At 47.1% G+C, this 19,957-nt stretch overlaps 1 long non-coding RNA gene across 2 annotated transcripts; it reads right to left on the bottom strand.

Moving 5' to 3' along the window:
* Positions 1-666: 666 nt before the first annotated feature.
* Positions 667-19,756, bottom strand: LOC140859480 (uncharacterized). Of its 2 annotated transcripts, none has more exons than XR_012142989.1 (3): positions 19,605-19,756; positions 5,913-6,021; positions 667-806 (listed from the first exon to the last, which is right to left on the bottom strand). It is a non-coding gene; the product is annotated as an uncharacterized lncRNA (long non-coding RNA). The 2 variants fall into 2 exon arrangements; XR_012142995.1 differs by having other exon boundaries at positions 19,624-19,643.
* Positions 19,757-19,957: the final 201 nt, after the last annotated feature.

Here is a 19,957-nt window from a genome sequence, read left to right as displayed (position 1 = left end):
TTTTTCTCAACAAAATCAACACAGTATGAGCTCAATCAATGGATCCCTAACTTAAGCATGACCAAATGGACAAAACTAGCACTAGGTTCATACTAGTTTTCTACATGATCAACCAAATTTGATGAACAGTGTTAACTTATGGAAAATGGTACCCGCAGAAATACTTGATCTACCATCCAGTTTTTCCCATGTCAATGCAGTAGATTTTCATTACTTGAGTAGGCCAAAGTGTGGAAGCAGCATCATCTACACTTCATATTTCATCAATATTATAGGTAATAGGTCACTGGGATCTCAACCATAACATGGTTGATGGCTCAGTGTCAGCAAGTAAAACAGAAATTACCAATGTCACCACCAGCGGTACAAGAATCAAAACTGCAAGCTCTACAGCACATGGTTATGTTACCTGTTCCAAATGAATCAATCATCTTATTATTCATATAAAATGCAGTCGCAGGTACACGTTATTAAACATTCTCCATTGCAAATTTTTAACTGAAATCCATTCTGAACAAGAATGTCCAGATTACAATATCCTTATCGCCAATTGAATCAATAGTAGCTATAGCTCAAGTGTTGACAAAGCCCTTTCAATAACACCACCAGCAATAGGTAGTCCAGCTACTGCTTATGCCAGGAGGATGAACATTTGGAGGTTCAGGGTTCGTGATTCTCCATGGCCATGCGCTGAGGCAGGCTTGCTTGAAAATCAGTTACTGCCTTGTCAAATGAAGTCCTCACATGTTGACACATCCCCAACAAATTATTGAGTCCATCCTTCAGTACATCTCCTGCAGGATCACCTGTTCACCCAACCAAAAGATCAATGGATGGAAATAAGACCGAAAGAGACATCTGAAATACAATAATTTACTGACTAGTAAAACAATGATTGAACAATCCAATCACAAATCCCTGACCGCAACAATATCCAGATTGGATCTTAAGCTGAATTGCACTAACATGGACATGATCTCTCATAGTGATGATGATACATGCTTGATTGAATTAGTTTTCTTTAGACAAGGAGTTCTCAAATGTCAGACACAGCAAGGTACAAGTGCATGGCTAATAAGTGAGTGGTTTGGATGGTGGCCAATATATGAGCTTTTATTGAAGTTTAAAGCAATTAATCAATAACACGAAAAAGATCTTGACTCAAACGAGTGGATTATCATAAAGATTTGAACTTGACAATGCCCACAAAGGAGCATATCAGAATTGAAATCATCACCATGATTAATTCTTTGGAAATCACTACCATTGGCTCAGAAAGTTCAGAGAATTTCAGTTTGCAACCAGGAAGGACTCTTAGACTACTTTACCTCAAGAATTTGATTGGCCATATATGTGGTCAACTTGTCCTTTTCCACAGACTTTGGGCATGCATATAAAGAGAGAAGTGTTACCTTGACAGCAAGAATACAGGTATCTCAGACAAAATGATACGGTCAGAATTCATCAATTCTCACCAGCATTCACATCAGGTTTCACCTAATCTTACTCCAAGTAAACACTAATGAATACTACATCACAGCTGTAATATGTTGCATCAAACTTGTCTAGTATGATATGGGTATATTAGGTGCTCACTGAATGCATAAGATGTTCAAGTTCTTTGGTGTCCATGCAAATGGTGCAATGACATATGTAGAGATCTCTACATTAAATTAAATACCATATTAAGAGAATACTAAATATAATAGTCATGGTATATAGATTTTAAAAAGAGAGCAGTTCAGTGCATGAGACATGTCGCAGGGTATAGGGAGGTTCAAATGTACACAGCCTTACACCCACGTGTGGAGAGGCTCTTTCTGTGTTTCGAATCTGTGACCTGTAGTTCACAGTGAAGCAACGTTACCATTGTGCAAGGCTCACCCTGTATAGCATATAAATTTGATGGACAAATGCATCTCTTGACCGCAGGATTAAAGAATTGATGCAGCTTGTCTTTATTATGTATTTATTATTCTACTGGCTTGCAAACTAGTCATCTGAGAAACCTTATAACCACTCCTCTGAAACAATTTGACAAAAGGCAGGGTTCTAGTGTATGCATCCAAAGACAAGATTTAGCTGTTCAGCATATTAAATGGAACACGAGCATACAAAAAGAGAAAGCAAAGTACCCGTAGTTTGAACTCTTATAATGACCTTGTTATCCAAAGGATGAGGGATACTGTACCCATAGAATACCACTCTTGGGCTGCAATAAAGCATGATCGGGAGGAGATTCATAAATAAGAGCAAGACTGGAAAGTATTTAAATGATGTGAGGTCATCATTGCAAAAGTCAAAGTACAAACAGGCCAAATGACTAAACAAAAATAATTGCTTTAAATGTTTCTTGGGAAATTGCCATTCTGTAATTTCTTGAAGGAGCAAAACTCTTCATTGAGAATGATAGATTAGTGACTGTAATATAAATTCACTAACTATCTTATTTCTTCCCATTAGAAAACTTATCTATTCTGCACAATAGCTGCAGAATTCATTTCATAAGCTGGAATTCTTTCGTTGCCAAAAAATTCTCAGGCCTGAGCCTGTGCAGGTCTATAATTTGTCATGTCAATGAATCCATGTTGGCCACTCAGGTTGAAACTGATATCCAGGTCACTATGTAGACCTTTGTGCCTAAACTATGCTATACATGCATAAGAACATAGCATCACTGGAAAAACAAGTGACCCAAGATACAAATATCTATATCTACAAAAAAACAGTAGCTCGAAAAAGAAAGAAGAAAATGTTATAATTGCAGTTTAACTTATTATGTCCTTGCAAATCTGCAGAAATATTGCATCAGAACATAAACATGTGGAGCCAGCAGCAATGATAGAAATCTGAAGCACTCCAGTATGTAATAGATACCAACAATAAGATGCTGCTATAGCTGATGTTTTAGCTAAATGTCATATGTGGTACAGTCGACCCAGTTCAGATGTGCTCATTAGAATGCTTGGCAATGGTATCTCCCCAGCAGCAGTGCCAAGTTTGCTTTCCCTAGACATTTCTCCACATGATGAATTAAGACCTAGTTAATTCCAAGACAGAAAGAGCAAGGGGCATAACCTTCCCAACATTGCTCAAGAAAACTCATTTGCCCATGATAAATCACCTTGAACTCTAAGGCAAGGACATAATATGTCCGACAGCTCATAACTGAACCTGAATCAAGTGAGGCACATGCCATGACTGAAGAAGATACGAACTTCTCTAGAGCAAAAGTAAAATATAGGATTAAAAGAGGTAGAGACAATTATGAAAGAACCATGATAGAGGTGAATCTACGGTGAGTGATTTAGGCATAGAAATTTTGGATAGAGAAGGATGAAGATATTGAAAGCCTGAGATTAATTATATATTAGACAAATGATTATTTAATAACTTGAAAATTGAAAGGAAAGCATAGATCCTTAAAAACATACACCTTATGTCCCAAGGCTATGCTTTCCATGTTAAGAGTATAATGCAAGATCCTGTCCTGTCTTCTTAAATGTGTTTTGTGCTCTAATTTCAGAACTGATTAGTCAGTTAGTACTTCAACCACAAGAAGTAGCTTTTTTTCTTGCATGGTTTTCATTTATTAAAAAGAAAATGCTAAAAGGAAAAGAGCTAATTTACATGTACCACATATTTGATGCATTCTCCATGCAACTTCTGGTTAAAACATTTAATATTTCATTGGCAGACAAAGGGACAGACTAAGACAATAGTGCATTTAGCATATGTAGTGGAAATTGATAGATCGAGAACTCCGTCTATGAGTTAATAACCAAAGAAAATTTCCATTAATTGATACCTTGAAAATAAAAAAGAGTCAGAATTCTGTCACAAAGTACAGTAGCCTTTGAACCATCATGAAACCAAAGATTTTGGTCTAGCAGTTGTCTCATTAAGCAGACTATAACAAGTATTGCCTCAGAATTAGAAACATACATTAATGAATTGCTCGTTTCAATACAATGTAACTAACAGATAGACACATTCATTGTCAACTGCTCACCAGGGACCTGTCAAACAAGGAAGTGCCTGTAACATAAAAACAAGCTTCATTCAAAGTAATGGGAGAGGTAAAGAAGCCCAAAAATCATTCAATTGCATGGGCTACCTGTGCAGAAGTCCTCCATGATTCCATCCTTATATATATATTTTTTTAAAACTTGAGAATGTTTTCAACACTTTCTGAAAAGTATTTAATTTGATGATCTCTGGGCATACAAAGGATATAAAACTGCAGAAGTCTAGATGAAAATAAGATCCAAGGATAAAAGCTATTGCCTTGTATATGAAAGCAAACTTATACTACTAACATCATCAATTGCAGGCAACACCGCAACAGGATTCAATTTTGTGAAGATAAAATGCACATGTTTGTTTGATAGAGAATCATTTGATACCTTAGAATTGTGTCAGTTTGAGATATCACTAGGTTAATATTGCATTTGTATAGTGAAAGACTCAAAACCAACACATCTCGGAAAGGTTTTGAGTGTAGGTTAGGTATCTGTTTTGGAAACATTATCAGAAGAATAATTTTGAAATCACCACAACCACCACCATCATCCATCTTCCATGAAATGGAGTCAAAGTTAGGAAGGTTCCATGAAAGGATTGAGCAAATTGTCCCAATCAGCTGTTTATCTAAAGTCAACCATCAAGGCATAATGAAAAGCATAGAGGAAATTCGTCAAAAACCACATAAATGATAGAAAAAAACAGATGCAAGCATAGTGGGTCATCAAGCAGATGTTCAGGTAAGAAGGGGTAAAAAGACGAAGGAAATAAAGCAAAAGGATGAGTAATAAAAAGAACTTTCAAAGATCAATACACAATACCTGTAAAACACCATTACCTCCTTATACATCGTGTTTCCTAGACCAGTACTAGGCACTACTTTGCTCCATAGAAAAGAAAGAAAAAGAATTCAGCTAGCCCACCTTTGACTTATGGCTGCATTAAAAAAAAACTACATAATTTTTTTTTGTGTAACTTTTCCCTCTGTAAAGCCAATCCTGATTAGTTGGGAAAAGGCTACATAATTGTGATTGTGATAAATTTCCCACCATAGGATAAGTTATAATGTCCAAAATTTATAGCACTGAGTAAGTCATTATCTTAATATAAAATTTAAAACCCTGTATCCTTTTTGGGAATTCAACCATTTCCAGATGTGGTGACCAAATTTGCCCACTATAAATTTGTTAGAGGAGCAAGTTATCAAGTATTATTCCTTCAATGTAATGAAGGAAGCATTTCCTATCAATATTGATAGACTTTTGGCATGGTCGTTGGTTGTAACATTCTGTCCCAACATGACAAGCACCTTCTGGTAACAGTGTTCCACATCACAAAGGATTTCACAAGTTAATGGCCTGCCACCTCCTCATTCTGATTACCAGACAGAGACCCTTATTTTAACCATATTCACCTAATTTATTCACTTTAGGATGTGCCACTCTCATTGCTACTTGATTTTCAAGCAACTGGGAGAGTGCCTATGTGCATTTATAACTATGAGACTATAGGTAACCACACGGAATGATGCTTATGGAGACATGCAACAAAGAGCCTTGAGCCATCTTTTGGTTGATCTTATAATTCTTGTCTTCATTTCACCATCCAGAGAGTATGTCCTTCATATTCATAAACTGACCCAGTGAATACCTAAAGTCTGAATGCATATATCATTGCAATACACTTCTAAATTGCAACTGAGTTTCCAAAATGATATTTACATATTTTAGACAAGTGCTTTGAGTTTGATAACATTCAGTAATCAGATTAAACAATAAAACGGCAATCGTTACGTAAGCAACATAGCAAAGACCAGATTTTAAGAAATTTTTGTATAATAGTTCAATTTAAATAAGCTAACAATTGGGATAAATGAAGTCAGAACTAACTCTTGATTCAAGGTGAACCTAACAGAGTTCCCAAAGGTGTGATCTTCATCCATAAAAGAAAATGTTGATGAGTTAAATTCCGTTCCATGCTCCATCACAAAACACAGCTCTGCGACAAAAAATACTGAGGATCAGTTAATAACCCAATATATTACCAACTAATCTTTTAAAATTGGAGGATCTACCATGAGCTCAATAAATTCAAAACCTGTAGCCTTTGGTTGGTCTCGTAATGGTTCAGCTAAGATGTAAGAACTATATAAACAGTATAAACTGAAAAAAATAATGAAACTGACCGATTTTAAGTAAGTCAACTACGTGAACTTCAGCAATTTAAACAATTTAAATACTTCAAAAAATTGCAATTGGGAAACTAAAAACAACTAGAAAAGTGGCATTCAACTCAATGGAACCAGAATTGGAACAAAGTGGGTTGGAATAGGCAGGAATAGGAATCTTTTCTTTTCTTTAGACCAAAATGGTGGCAAGCTACCTATATTTCAGTGATAAATGAAGTGAGAGAAGTACAGAAGAGGAAGAGAAAAACAGAGAGAGAAAAAATAAAAAGGAAAAAAGAAAAAACAATTTGTCTCAAGGCATGGAAAATACATGAAATGATAATTAACAGAACCAAAAGAAAAGAACATAATCATAAATTAAAACCAGTGGGCCAAAAACTATGATGCAATAAAAGTTGTGTTTTTTCTTGAAATAAATCAAAAAATTTTCATCTAAAGTCCCATTTCAATTAGTAACATGCAATTAGGAATTTTTCTAGCTTTTTGAATATTTTCGGAAATTTCTGGGTTGCATTAAAATACAAGAAGTCAACTTCGGTTGAGGTTCTTGACATGCAATTACGAATTTTTCTAGCTTCTTGATTATTTTTCGAATTTTCTGGGTTACATTAAAACATCAGAAGTCAACTTAGGTTGAGATTCTAGAATGGTTTTCAAAATTTCATTAAGAAAGTATTGGCATTAAGTTTGTCTTGATCGAGGGTCAAAATTTTAATAGAATAATTTTTATGATAGTGTTGGGCATAAAATACCCTCGGCCGAAGTTCTTGGCAGGGTCGACCCTCGCGAGTCTCTTCCGACTTTCAACAACTGTTGGTGAGCTCCCGTCGCTCCGCCCGGACTCCTAATGGAGCCGGGCTCCGTCCACGTCCACGACTTCTACAGCAAGGAAGACTCTGCCCGGACTCCTACGGGAGCCGGGCTCCGTCCATGACTTCTACAGCAAGGAAGACTCCGCCCGGACTCCTACGGGAGCTGGGCTCCGTCCACGACTTCTACAGCAAGGAAGACTCCGCCCGGACTCCTACGTGAGCCGGGCTCCGTCCACGATTTCTGCAGCAAGGAAGACTCCGTCCGGACTCCTACGGGAGCCGGGCTCCGTCCACGACTTCTACAGCAAGGAAGACTCCGTCCGGACTCCTACGGGAGCCGGGCTCCGTCCACGACTTCTACAGCAAGGAAGACTCCGCCCGGACTCCTACGGGAGCCGGGCTCCGTCCACGATTTCTGCAGCAAGGAAGACTCCGCCCGGACTCCTACGGGAGCTGGGCTCCGTCCATGACTTCTACAGCAAGGAAGACTCCGCCCGGACTCCTACGGGAGCCGGGCTCCGTCCACGACTTCTCCAGCAAGGAAGACTCCGCCCGGACTCCTACGGGAGCCGGGCTCCGTCCACGATTTCTGCAGCAAGGAAGACTCCGCCCGGACTCCTACGGGAGCCGGGCTCCGTCCACGATTTCTGCAGCAAGGAAGACTCCGTCCGGACTCCTACGGGAGCCGGGCTCCGTCCACGACTTCTGCAGCAAGGAAGACTCCGCCCGGACTCCTACGGGAGCCGGGCTCCGTCCACGATTTCTGCAGCAAGGAAGACTCCGCTCGGACTCCTACGGGAGCCAGGCTCCGTCCACGATTTCTGCAGCAAGGAAGACTCCGCCCGGACTCCTACGGGAGCCGGGCTCCGTCCACGATTTCTGCAGCAAGGAAGACTCCATCCGGACTCCTACGGGAGCCGGGCTCTGTCCACAATTTCTACAGCAAGGAAGACTCCGCCCAGACTCCTACGGGAGCCGGGCTCCGTCCATGACTTCTACAGCAAGGAAGACTCCGCCCGGACTCCTACGGGAGCCGGGCTCCGTCCACGATTTCTACAGCAAGGAAGACTCCGCCCGGACTCCTACGGGAGCCGGACTCCGTCCACGATTTCTGCAGCAAGGAAGACCCCGTCCGGACTCCTACGGGAGCCGGGCTCCGTCCACGACTTCTACAGCAAGGAAGACTCTGCCCGGACTTCTACGGGAGCCGGGCTCCGTCCACGACTTCTACAGCAAGGAAGACTCCGCCTGGACTCCTTCGGGAGCTGGGCTCCGTCTACGACCCCCAACTGCAAGAAGACTGCGTCCGGACTTTTACGAGAGTCAGACTCCGTCTTCTATCCCGGCTGCGGGAAGACCTCGTCCAAACTCCTACGGGTGCCGGACCTCGCTACCAACTCCAACCGAACTTCGGCCAACAAGTCTGGATCCCCAGACAAGCCACAGTAACGGACACCACTGCTCCACTCCTTGCGGCGGACCCTGCGTAGCCCCATTACTCCCTGACAGGCCGTATTAACGGCCACGACTCTGCTCCACTCCCTGCGGCGGATTCTGTGCGAGTCTACCACTTCCTGACGAGTCACGACAGCGGACGCCGCTCGATTCCCCATAACTGATTCCACATAGCGAGCCACGGCGATAGCCACGATCCCACTCCACTACCCTCCGCAATAAATTTCCCCTGACTCTGGGCGGCCCACGACCAGACGGTTATAGGCGTCGCTATCAATTTGTTGCCCCCTCCGTCTATAAAAGGGAAACCTCAGATACGTTTTTCTATAAGCTCTCGTTTTTACCTAAAAACTCTGCAAAAATTTCCGTTCGAGCACTCCATTCTTGTTGAGGCAGAGAACTGACTTGAGCGTCGGAGGGTCTTGCCGGAGCAACCCCACCTCCAGTTTAGACTTCTTTTGCAGGTCCCGACGGCGACCGCGACTCCCTCAACTCCAGCTTCTCCGACGCAAGCGGATTTTTGCACCAACAGGATTAGCGCTAGAGGAAAGGGCCTGTGTCTTCGCAGCATCCTTGTTCTTAAAGGAGCGCTCAACGGGACCGCCTCCGGTCATCTTCTCCGGCACCCACTCCTCCTTTCCCCCACTGGATCCTCGCCCGATGCCTTCTCGCGAAGCATCCGCGCAGCTACCCACGGCCTCCGCAACCATATCTCGGACCTCGGTCTCGCCTCTGGTTTCCCAGGCCTCGCGCCCTCTGGCTATGGTCGCCGGCATGGAGTGGCCGGGCGATCGGCCTCCGACGGATTTCGCCAACACCATCTCGGGAGGATCCCGACAGAAAACGACCAACATACCGGTCGTATCCCCCAAGCGGCAAAAGACTGAAGAGCCCATAACCTTTACCGAAGAAGACACTCAGGGAGTCCAATTCCCTCATAACGATGCGGTCGTAGTTTCCTTGAATATAGCAAATTATGACGTCCGTCGCGTTCTTGTCGACAATGAAAGTTCGGCCGATATCTTGTTCTACGACGCCTTTTCAAGAATGTCCACTCTTGACAGCCATCTGAGGCCGATCAGCTCCCCTTTGGTAGGGTTTATCGGCGACGCCGTTCCGACGGAAGGAATAATAACTTTCACTGTGGCCGCAGGTCAATATCCAAGGCAATCCAGGACCCTGGTGAATTTCTTGATGGTGAAGGCGCCATCCGCCTACAATGCAATCCTCGGCCGACCTGGCCTCAATGCTCTCGGAGAGGTCCGGGGAGACCAAGCCCTGGTCAGACATTGCTACAATATAGCCTTGCGAAGAAACGATCAATCTGACTCCTGCCCCGTCGATGGACTGGATACTCGCGATGACCTCACCGAAGAGAGGGGCGCCCCAATCGAAGATCTGGTACCAATCCCTTTGAACGACGGGAACGCGGAGCATGTAGCGATGATCGGCTCCAACCTAGGGGAGGAGGTGCGGACGCGTCTCATTGATTTTCTACGAAGGAATGCGGACGTTTTCGCTTGGGTTCCGGCAGACATGCCGGGGATTGACACGGAAGTCATGGAGCATCATCTGGCCGTCGATCCACAGCATCGACCGACGAAAGAAAAAATCCGAAGTCATGCTCCGGAGAGGCAGAAGGCGATAGCCAAGGAAGTGGATAAGCTCCTTAAGACCGGATTCATTAAGGAAGTCAATTATCCTGATTGGATTTCCAACATTGTCCTGGTCAAAAAAGCAAACGGCAAGTGGAGGATGTGCATAGACTTCAAAAAGCTGAATAAGGCCTGTCCGAAGGACAGCTATCCCCTTCCCAGAATCGATCAACTGGTGGATGCGACCTCGGGTCATGAGCTCCTCACCTTCATGGACGCGTTCTCCGGCTATAATCAAATTAGAATGGCGCCGGAAGACGAGGAAAAGACAGCTTTCATCACTAATCGTGGCCTTTACTGTTACAGGGTCATGCCTTTCGGCTTCAAGAATGCGGGCACGACCTACCAACGATTGGTGAACAAAATCTTCAAGGAGCAGATCGGCCGTAACATGGAGGTCTACGTGAACGATATGCTCGTAAAAAGCAAATCTCCCAGAGATCATGTCGCCGACCTCGAGGAGTCCTTCGACGCCCTCCGGAAATATAGGATGAAGTTGAACCCAACTAAATGCGCTTTCGGCGTAACCTCAGGAAAATTCCTGGGCTTCATGGTATCAGAGCGCGGGATCGAGGCCAATCCAGAGAAAATTCGCGCCATCCAGGAGATGGCCGTCCCAAAGTCGATAAAAGAGGTTCAGCGCCTCACGGAGAGGATAGCGGCCCTTAATCGCTTCGTCGCAAGGTCGGCCGAACGGTGCTTGCCCTTCTTTCAAACCCTCAAGCAGCCGAAGAACTTCTGTTGGACCTCTGAGTGCCAACAGGCGTTCGAAGAACTAAGGAGCTACCTTGGCTCACCCCCGCTGTTAGCAAAGCCTGAGCCTGGGGAGGAGCTATTTTTATACCTGGCGGTCTCTCCCATGGCTCTCGCGGCCGTCCTTGTCAAAGAAGAGGCGAAGATCCAGCGGCCGATCTACTACGTCAGCCGCACTTTGAGGGACGCCGAGATCAGGTACACCAAATTAGAAAAACTAACTTACGCCTTGTTGATCGCAGCCCGGAGGCTCCGGCCCTATTTTCAAGGACACACCGTGACGTTGCTCACTGATCAACCGATCAAGGCAATCTTGCACCGGGCGGACGCCTCTGGGAGGATGGCAAAATGGGCGATCGAGCTCACAGAATTCGACATCAACTATCGACCCAGACCAGCAGTGAAGGCCCAAATATTGGCAGATTTCATAGTAGAGTGTACCATCCCAGAGGAGGCTGAACCTGAACAAAGCAAAGTTGACGACCTGAAGTCCCAACCGAACTCCTCCGAAGAAGAGGCCGATCCCTCTGATCGCTTTTGGGCCCTCTATGTGGACGGATCTTCCAACATGTCGGGCGCAGGTGCAGGCCTGATCTTGGTCAGTCCGGAGGGAGTCATCGCGGAATACGCTCTGCGTTTTGAGTTCCCCGCAACAAACAACGGAGCGGAATACGAAGCTCTGATCGCAGGACTAAGGATCGCCAAAGAGCTGGGAATAAGTCAGCTCCGGGTGCACAGTGACTCTCAACTAGTGGTGGGGCAAATCAGCGGGAGTTACGAGGCGCGGGAGGACAGTATGGCCAAATACCTTGAGAAGGTAAAGGAGCTCACCCCCGCCTTTAGCAGCTTCAACATTAGACAGATCCCGAGGTTGGAAAATACCAGGACTGACTTTCTCTCCAAGCTGGCGACGTTGGCTCCGGCCGAATTGCCCAAAGGCGTCCTCTTTGAAGTTTTAAAACACCCGAGTACAGAAGAATCACGGCCCGTGATGGAGATTGACCACGAGCCCAGCTGGGTCGACCCACTGATAATCTATCTCAGAGATGGAATTCTCCCCCAGGATGCGAAAGAAGCTCGGAAGCTCCGAAACCAAGCCTCTCGGTACATCCTTTATGAGGGCAAATTGTACAAGAGATCGTACTCTTTGCCCCTCTTAAAATGCCTCCGGCCTTCGGAGGCTGACTACGCCTTGTGGGAAGTGCATGAAGGAATCTGCGGAAACCATTTGGGAGCTAGATCTTTATCCCACAAGTTGCTCCGCCAAGGGTATTACTGGCCGACAATGCATCATGATTCGATCGAATATGTCAAAAAGTATGATCGATGCCAGAGATACGCCAACGTCCAGAGACAGCCCGCCACCGAGCTCACACCCTTGAGTGCCCCATGGCCTTTTGCACAATGGGGGATGGACATCCTTGGCCCCTTTCCCATGGCGTCTGGGCAAAGGAAGTTCCTCCTTGTAGCGATCGACTACTTCACCAAATGGGTCGAAGCCGAACCACTAGCGAAAATCACATAAGCAAAAGTACAAGATTTCGTCTGGAAGTCGATCGTGTGTAGGTTCGGTCTGCCTAGAACCCTAATCACTGATAATGGACGGCAATTCGCGGGAGCGAAATTCGCCGAATTCTGTGAAGATCTAAACATCTCCCACAACTTCACATCGGTAGCCCATCCCCAGGCGAATGGCGAAGCTGAGGTGACCAACAGAACCCTTTTGCAGGGGATTAAGACAAGGCTCGAAAAAGCGAAGGGAACTTGGGCGGACGAACTTTATCATGTGTTGTGGGCGTATCGAACTACCCAGAGGCTATCTACGGGGGAGACCCCCTTTGCCTTAGCCTTCGGTACGGAAGCCGTCATCCCAATCGAGCTTAAACTCCCGTCGGCACGAGTCGTGGCGTTCGACGAACATCAAAATTCGCAAAGTCTTAGAGCCAACCTCGACCTGCTGGAAGAAAGACGGGAGATAGCTCAGGTTCGAATGGCAGCCTACAGACAGAAAGTCGCTCGATATTACAACGCCCGGGTCAAGAACAAAGCCTTTAGAGCGGGAGATCTAGTGCTTCGACGAGCCGCTGTCTCGCAACCTCAGGATCGGGGGAAACTCGCCCCAAACTGGGAAGGACCGTATGAAGTCAAAGAAGTAGTCCGGCCCGGAACTTATTATCTTAAGGAACTCGGAGGAGCCGACCTCCCGCGACCGTGGAGCTCGGAAAACTTACGGATGTACTACCAATAACTTCATTTTAATTGAAAGTTGCATACCTGTATGTCTTTGGACGATTCAAACAAACTGCATCAGAAACGAAAGGGAAACCTCGTCCCGACAAAGTCGAAGGCCCGGTTCCATTTAGACCGGATGGGGGGAGAGGCCCTGCAACGCCCATATGCGCCCCCACAGCCCTGTTAGGGACAGGAGGAAAACCTCGTCCTAACTTGAGCAAAGTCGAAGGCCCGGTTCCATTTAGATCGGATGGGGGGAGAGGCCTTACAACGCCCATATGCGCCCCCGCAGCCCTGTTAAGGACAGAAGGAAAACCTCGTCCTAACTTGAGCAAAGTCGAAGGTCCGGTTCCATTTAGACCGGATGGGAGGAGAGGCTCTGCAACGCCCATATGCGCCCCCACAGCCCTGTTAGGGACAGGAGAAAAACCTCGCCCTAATTTGAGCAAAATTGAAGGCCCGGTTCCATTTAGACCGGATGGGGGAGAGGCCCTGCAATGCCTATATGCGCCCCCACAGCCCTGTTAGGGACAGAAGGAAAACCTCGCCCTAACTTGAGCAAAGTCGAAGGCCCGGTTCTATTTAGACCGGATGGGGGGAGAGGCCCTGCAACGCCCATACGCGCCCCCACAGCCCTGCTAAGGACAGAAGGAGAACCTCGCCCTAGATTGAGCGAAGTCGAAGGCCCGGACTCCTACGGGAGCCGGGCTCCGTCCGCAACTCCAATCACAGGGAGGACTCCGTCCGGACTCCTACGGGAGCCGGGCTTCGTCACTAACTTCAACTGCTGGTGATCTTCGCCCAGACTCCCACGGGAGCCGAACTTCACCCCGACTTCACCTACGGGAGCCGAACTCCCGTGGCCTCGCTGAGAGCGGAGGAAAAATTCCAAGCGAAAAAGAAAAAGGAAGGCGATGGACCACATCAGCGACGATTGAAAAACAAACAGCGTCCAAGGTGCAAAGAACCCGCCACAGCAGGGATTGGGGCTCCCATCAGGAGTCCCAGCTTTCAAGGAAGCTTTCGATGCAAATCCAAGGTAGGACAACTTCCTCAGGGTGACGGAAGCTCGGACCTCCGAGCTCAAGCCCTGAGGGGGACACCAAGCCCGAAGGGCCCCCAGGCGAGTCTGTGGCCACTGATGGAGAAGATGGGTCGATGCGATGGCAACCGGGTATCTTCGAACGATGCAAAAATCGAAAAGGAGCTCGGCAAACGACAAGTCAACACGAATAAAAGGGCCACCGGTGGCCTTAGGACGATGTTAAAAAAAAAAAAAAAGAAAAAAAAGGAAGAGAGAAGAAAGAAGAAGAAAAGATGAGAAAAGGAAGGAAGTTCGACAGACAACAATTCGATGCAAAGTGCGGACGAGGTAACAAAATCTCCTTCTCATTTTTCAACTAACAAGATGTACGTTACAATACCTGGAGGGCCAGAAAAGAATACATTATTACAAGGCCTGAGAACACGGCTTGGAAAGGATACACCGGAGGCCGCTTCACGCTGCAAACTTCTCTTCCCGTTTCTGTCCTTCTCAACCGCATTTTCCAGCGCGTATGGCAGGCCTATCGGCTCTCGCCCCGCCTTGTTTCGCTCCACCTCCGAAGTTCCAACCCCGGGGGGAAAAGGATGGGATAGATTTCAGGGGGCAGTAAGGGCAACGGCAGCAGCGACGAAGACCTGTTTCAAGAAGAACCGGAGTCATCCTGGAGGCAGCGGTGGCGCCAGAGATATGCGCCATCACCGAATGCTCCGTGACAGCCGCCGTCCAAAATGCTCCGGCAAGATCGGCATGCGCTACTTCCACCGTCCCCGCAACAAGTTCTACTGCCCCACCGTCGATGCCGACCGCTTCTGGTCCCTCGGCCCCGACGACATCAAGGATCCCGCCACAGTTTGTGACAACAGCTCTGCCCTCCTGACCGGTATCACCCCATCTTGCTACTCCGAAATTCTCGGGCAGAACGCCTTTACCGGCGGTCCCCGTTATTAAACCCCTGTTGTTGAAGGAATTCTTCCTCGAACCCCCTTTGAAACGACGGGGACCTTCAGCGGCCGCTCGATGACCGGGGAACTCGCGGACCGCAGTTCTCCTCCTTGCCTTCCTCCAAGCCCTTGACATCCCCTTGAGGATGGCCTCCGGAGTGGAGGACATGGCGGGGAAACCCCTTAGAGAGGAATCGGGGGGCTGAAGACGGCAAAGACCGGCGCGGAGGACGCTCGGAGTTGACAGGGGCACCGAGAGAGTGGCTGAGTAGCTAGGCTCTCAGACGAAAGAAAGGCGCCATCCTTTTGGCGGAGTAAAACCCCGAAGGAAGGGTAAGGGATTTAAATAGGCAGCGGATCTTAGCACGATTATGATGGCGGGCGTCTCTAGACCAACCGGCGCTTACCACGTGTCCCGCGTGTCCCGCTCGCCGCTATCGAGGATTGACTGTTCGCAAATTTTCATGGCGCGACGCTTGGGATTGCATCTCGGTGGGAGTCCCGAAAAGACTCTTCGGGTCGTCCTAATCGGAAAAAGGGCTCTGGCATGCGCGCATTAAATACCGACATATCCGAGGATGGTTGCGCCCGGACGTCAGGGGGAGAACTTCGACTGCGACAACCTCTCCGTACTTCCTTCATTCGAAATTCAAACTCAGAAGTGGGGGGACTGGTGTTGGGCATAAAATACCCTCGGCCGAAGTTCTTGGCAGGGTCGACCCTCGCGAGTCTCTTCCGACTTTCAACAACTGTTGCTGAGCTCCCGTCGCTCCGCCCGGATTCCTACGGGAGCCGGGCTCTGTCCACGACGTCTACAGCAGGGAAGACTCCGCCCGGACTCCTACGGGAGCCGGGCTCCGTCCACGACTTCTACAGCAAGGAAGACTCTGCCCGGACTCCTACGGGAGCCGGGCTCCGTCCATGACTTCTACAGCAAGGAAGACTCCGCCCGGACTCCTACGGGAGCCGGGCTCCGTCCACGACTTCTGCAGCAAGGAAGACTCCGCCCGGACTCCTACGGGAGCCGGGCTCCGTCCACGATTTCTGCAGCAAGGAAGACTCCGCCCGGACTCTTACGGGAGCCGAGCTCCGTCCATGACTTCTACAGCAAGGAAGACTCCGCCCGGACTCCTACGGGAGCCGGGCTCCGTCCACGATTTCTGCAGCAAGGAAGACTCCGCCCGGACTCCTACGGGAGCCGGGCTCCGTCCACGACTTCTACAGTAAGGAAGACTCCGCCCGGACTCCTACGGGAGTCGGGCTCCGTCCACGATTTCTGCAGCAAGGAAGACTCCGCCCGGACTCCTACGGGAGCCGGGCTCCGTCCATGACTTCTACAGCAAGGAAGACTCCGCCCGGGCTCCGTCCACGATTTCTGCAGCAAGGAAGACTCCGCCTGGACTCCTACGGGAGCCGGGCTCCGTCCACGACTTCTACAGCAAAGAAGACTCCGTCCGGACTCCTACGGGAGCCGGGCTCCGTCCACGATTTCTGCAGCAAGGAAGACTCCGCCTGGACTCCTACGGGAGCCAGGCTCCGTCCATGACTTCTACAGCAAGAAAGACTCCGCCCGGACTCCTACGAGAGCCGGGCTCCGTCCACGACTTCTACAGCAAGGAAGACTCCGCCCGGACTCCTACGGGAGCCGGGCTCCGTCCACGATTTCTGCAGCAAGGAAGACTCCGCCCGGACTCCTACGGGAGCCGGGCTCCGTCCACGACGTCTACAGCAGGGAAGACTCCGCCCGGACTCCTACGGGAGCCGGGCTCCGTCCACGATTTCTGCAGCAATGAAGACTCTGCCCGGACTCCTACGGGAGCCGGGCTCCGTCCATGACTTCTACAACAAGGAAGACTCCGTCCGGACTCCTACGGGAGCCGGGCTTCGCCCACGATTTCTACAGCAAGGAAGACTCCGCCCGGACTCCTACGGGAGCCGGGCTCCGTCCACGATTTCTGCAGCAAGGAAGACCCCGCCCGGACTCCTACGGGAGCCGGGCTCCGTCCACGACTTCTACAGCAAGGAAGACTCTGCCCGGACTCCTACGGGAGCCGGGCTCCGTCCATGACTTCTACAGCAAGGAAGACTCCGCCCGGACTCCTACGGGAGCCGGGCTCCGTCCACGACTTCTACAGCAAGGAAGGCTTCGCCCGGACTCCTTCGGGAGCCGGGCTCCGTCTACGACCCCCAACTGCAAGAAGACTGCGTCCGGACTTTTATGAGAGTCAGACTCCGTCTTCTATCCCGGCTGCGGGAAGACCTCGTCCAAACTCCTACGGGTGCCGGACCTTGCTACCAACTCCAACCGAACTTCGTCCAACAAGTCTGGATCCCCTGACAAGCCACAGTAACGGACACCACTGCTCCACTCCTTGCGGCGGACCCTGCGTAGCCCCATTACTCCCTGACAGGCCGTATTAACGGCCACGACTCTGCTCCACTCCCTGCGGCGGATTCTGTGCGAGTCCACCACTTCCTGATGAGTCACGACAGCGGACGCCGCTCGATTCCCCGTAACTGATTCCACGTAGCGAGCCACGGCGATAGCCACGATCCCACTCCACTACCCTCCGCAATAAATTCCCCCTGACTCTGGGCAGCCCACGACCAGACGGTTATAAGCGTCGCTATCAATTTGTTGCCCCCTCCGTCTATAAAAGGGAAACCCCAGATACGTTATTCTATAAGCTCTCGTTTTTACCTAAAAACTCTGTTAAAATTTTCGTTCGAGCACTCCATTCTTGTTGAGGCAGAGAACTAACTTGAGCGTCGGAGGGTCTTGCCGGAGCAACCCCACCTCCGGTTTAGACTTCTTTTGCAGGTCCCGGCGGCGACCGCGACTCCCTCAACTCCAGCTTCTCCGGCGCAAGCGGATTTTTGCACCAACATGATAGGATAATTTTGTCTATACATGCAGGAGGAAGAAGCCATCCTCATAAGAGGGTTTGAAATAACAACAAATTACCAAATTAATGATCCAGTTAATTTGTGTAGGCCCATATTTCACTTCTTTTCATTTAATACAGCCCATCACATAGTAGAGCCACCATAGTAGTGACTGAATCCAGTCAAAGTTGAAGAGTCGAAACTATTATGATAACATTTTGGCACCAATCATCTAAAAGCACTGGGTGATGGATTTAATCAAGGGATGGAGAAAATATGTCAACAGAGTTTTCATGAGTTAAGTACATCGTTTAAGTTATCATGATGATTGCAATAAAGAATGCATGAAACAATGTCTTGCTTCATTTGGCAAATCTTTCCTTTTCCTTAAATCAGCATCCTCCAAATTAGCCAATTAAAATCATAAAATTAACATATGTTGTAAACAATTAAGAAGGTGGCATAAGGTTGAAGTCATCACTGAAGCGATGCAAGTTCATAGATTATCATCCTGTGCTTACCCTCCTGTTTCTGTGGCCAATTGTCTTATCTGCATGAACTCACTATTCTAGGATTTTGGCAGGCAGAAACCAATTATATTATCAAACAGCTCTATGCTTGTAGAATCACAACTCTTTGACAACTCAAAGTCAACAAAAGAAAATTGAATTTATCTTCATTTCATATTACGTGATTCATCTACATGAGTTTAACATTGTAGCAACACATAATCTAAACATCATCATATTGTTTAATCATGAGAAGATCATGGTAACTAGCAAAAGGCTTTTTTTTTTTTTTTTTGAAGCTTTGTTTTGAAAATAGGATTGTTAAAATTCCATTTACTCATATATAGGGGTTTTCAATTTCTTGATCCAATATGAACTTAGCTTAAATTTCAAATGCAATTAACACAATTCTTCTACTCTCTATATGGTGGAATGTCAATTCCCTTATTCTTCTCCTTGTTCCTCCTCCGCTAACATAACATAGTGATCACAACAGATTCACCGACCTTAACCTTTAACCAAAAGCCACATCCCACCTACATCAATCTACAATCCTGTAAAACAAGAATATTCTATGACCAGTTCCGAACCTGACATCAATCCTCTAATCTAATCGTCTGATACTGGATTTTGGACCAAAAAAAACTTTCAACAAGTCTGATAGTCCCATACTCGTGCTTTAAATAAAGAAAGGTAATATTACATCAGCATCTCAGTCACCGCTTTGTTCACCCTATCATCACCTACACCATATCTAAGCCCTAGTCTTCATTCATCTACGGTGATGCCCCTATCCTTACCTTCACACTCATCTTGTGTAAATTTAATCTCATTTAGGAAAAATGGCACGATGCAATCATCATTAAGAACACAATGAGTGCATATAAATTACCAGAGAAACATAAGAGACAAATTGAAATTAAAAAAAAAAAAAAAAATCCTGAGAAGCTGAGTGTTTTATGCAAAAAGTCAATCGAGATGCCTTATAAGAAATTACTACAAACAATCTGAGTCATTTATACTAGAAAACCAAGAAACGGAGTAACTACTCGTGGCGTCGAGAACTCTATTTTGGTGAAATTAATAAAGCGAGAGAGACGAATACCTTAGAGGAGAAAAATGACCTGCAAGTGGAGAGCGATAGAGAGGGAGGAAGGGCCGTGGATTCGCTCCAGGAGAGGAGGGGCCGAGAGCGTATGAGAGCAGAAAAGCGAGGGAGAAGCGTTACCCTCTGTTTGGTACGAGGGATAGGTTGAAAGAAGAATGGGCGGAAGAGGAAGGATGGATAAAAAAAAAAAAAAATTATTTTATATATTTAATGAAATATAGAAGGATGGATAAATGAGAGGGAAGATAGATGATTTTTTTAATAATATTTTATTAATTTTTTAATAAAAATATTATTATTATTAATGTATAATATTTATTTATATTAAAAAAATAAATAATCTATAAATT

This window comes from Elaeis guineensis, chromosome 1, assembly GCF_000442705.2.
Source record: "Elaeis guineensis isolate ETL-2024a chromosome 1, EG11, whole genome shotgun sequence".
Lineage (NCBI taxonomy): Eukaryota > Viridiplantae > Streptophyta > Magnoliopsida > Arecales > Arecaceae > Elaeis > Elaeis guineensis.
Note: the sequence above shows the minus strand (reverse complement) of the source record. Positions and strands in the feature narration are given on the sequence as shown.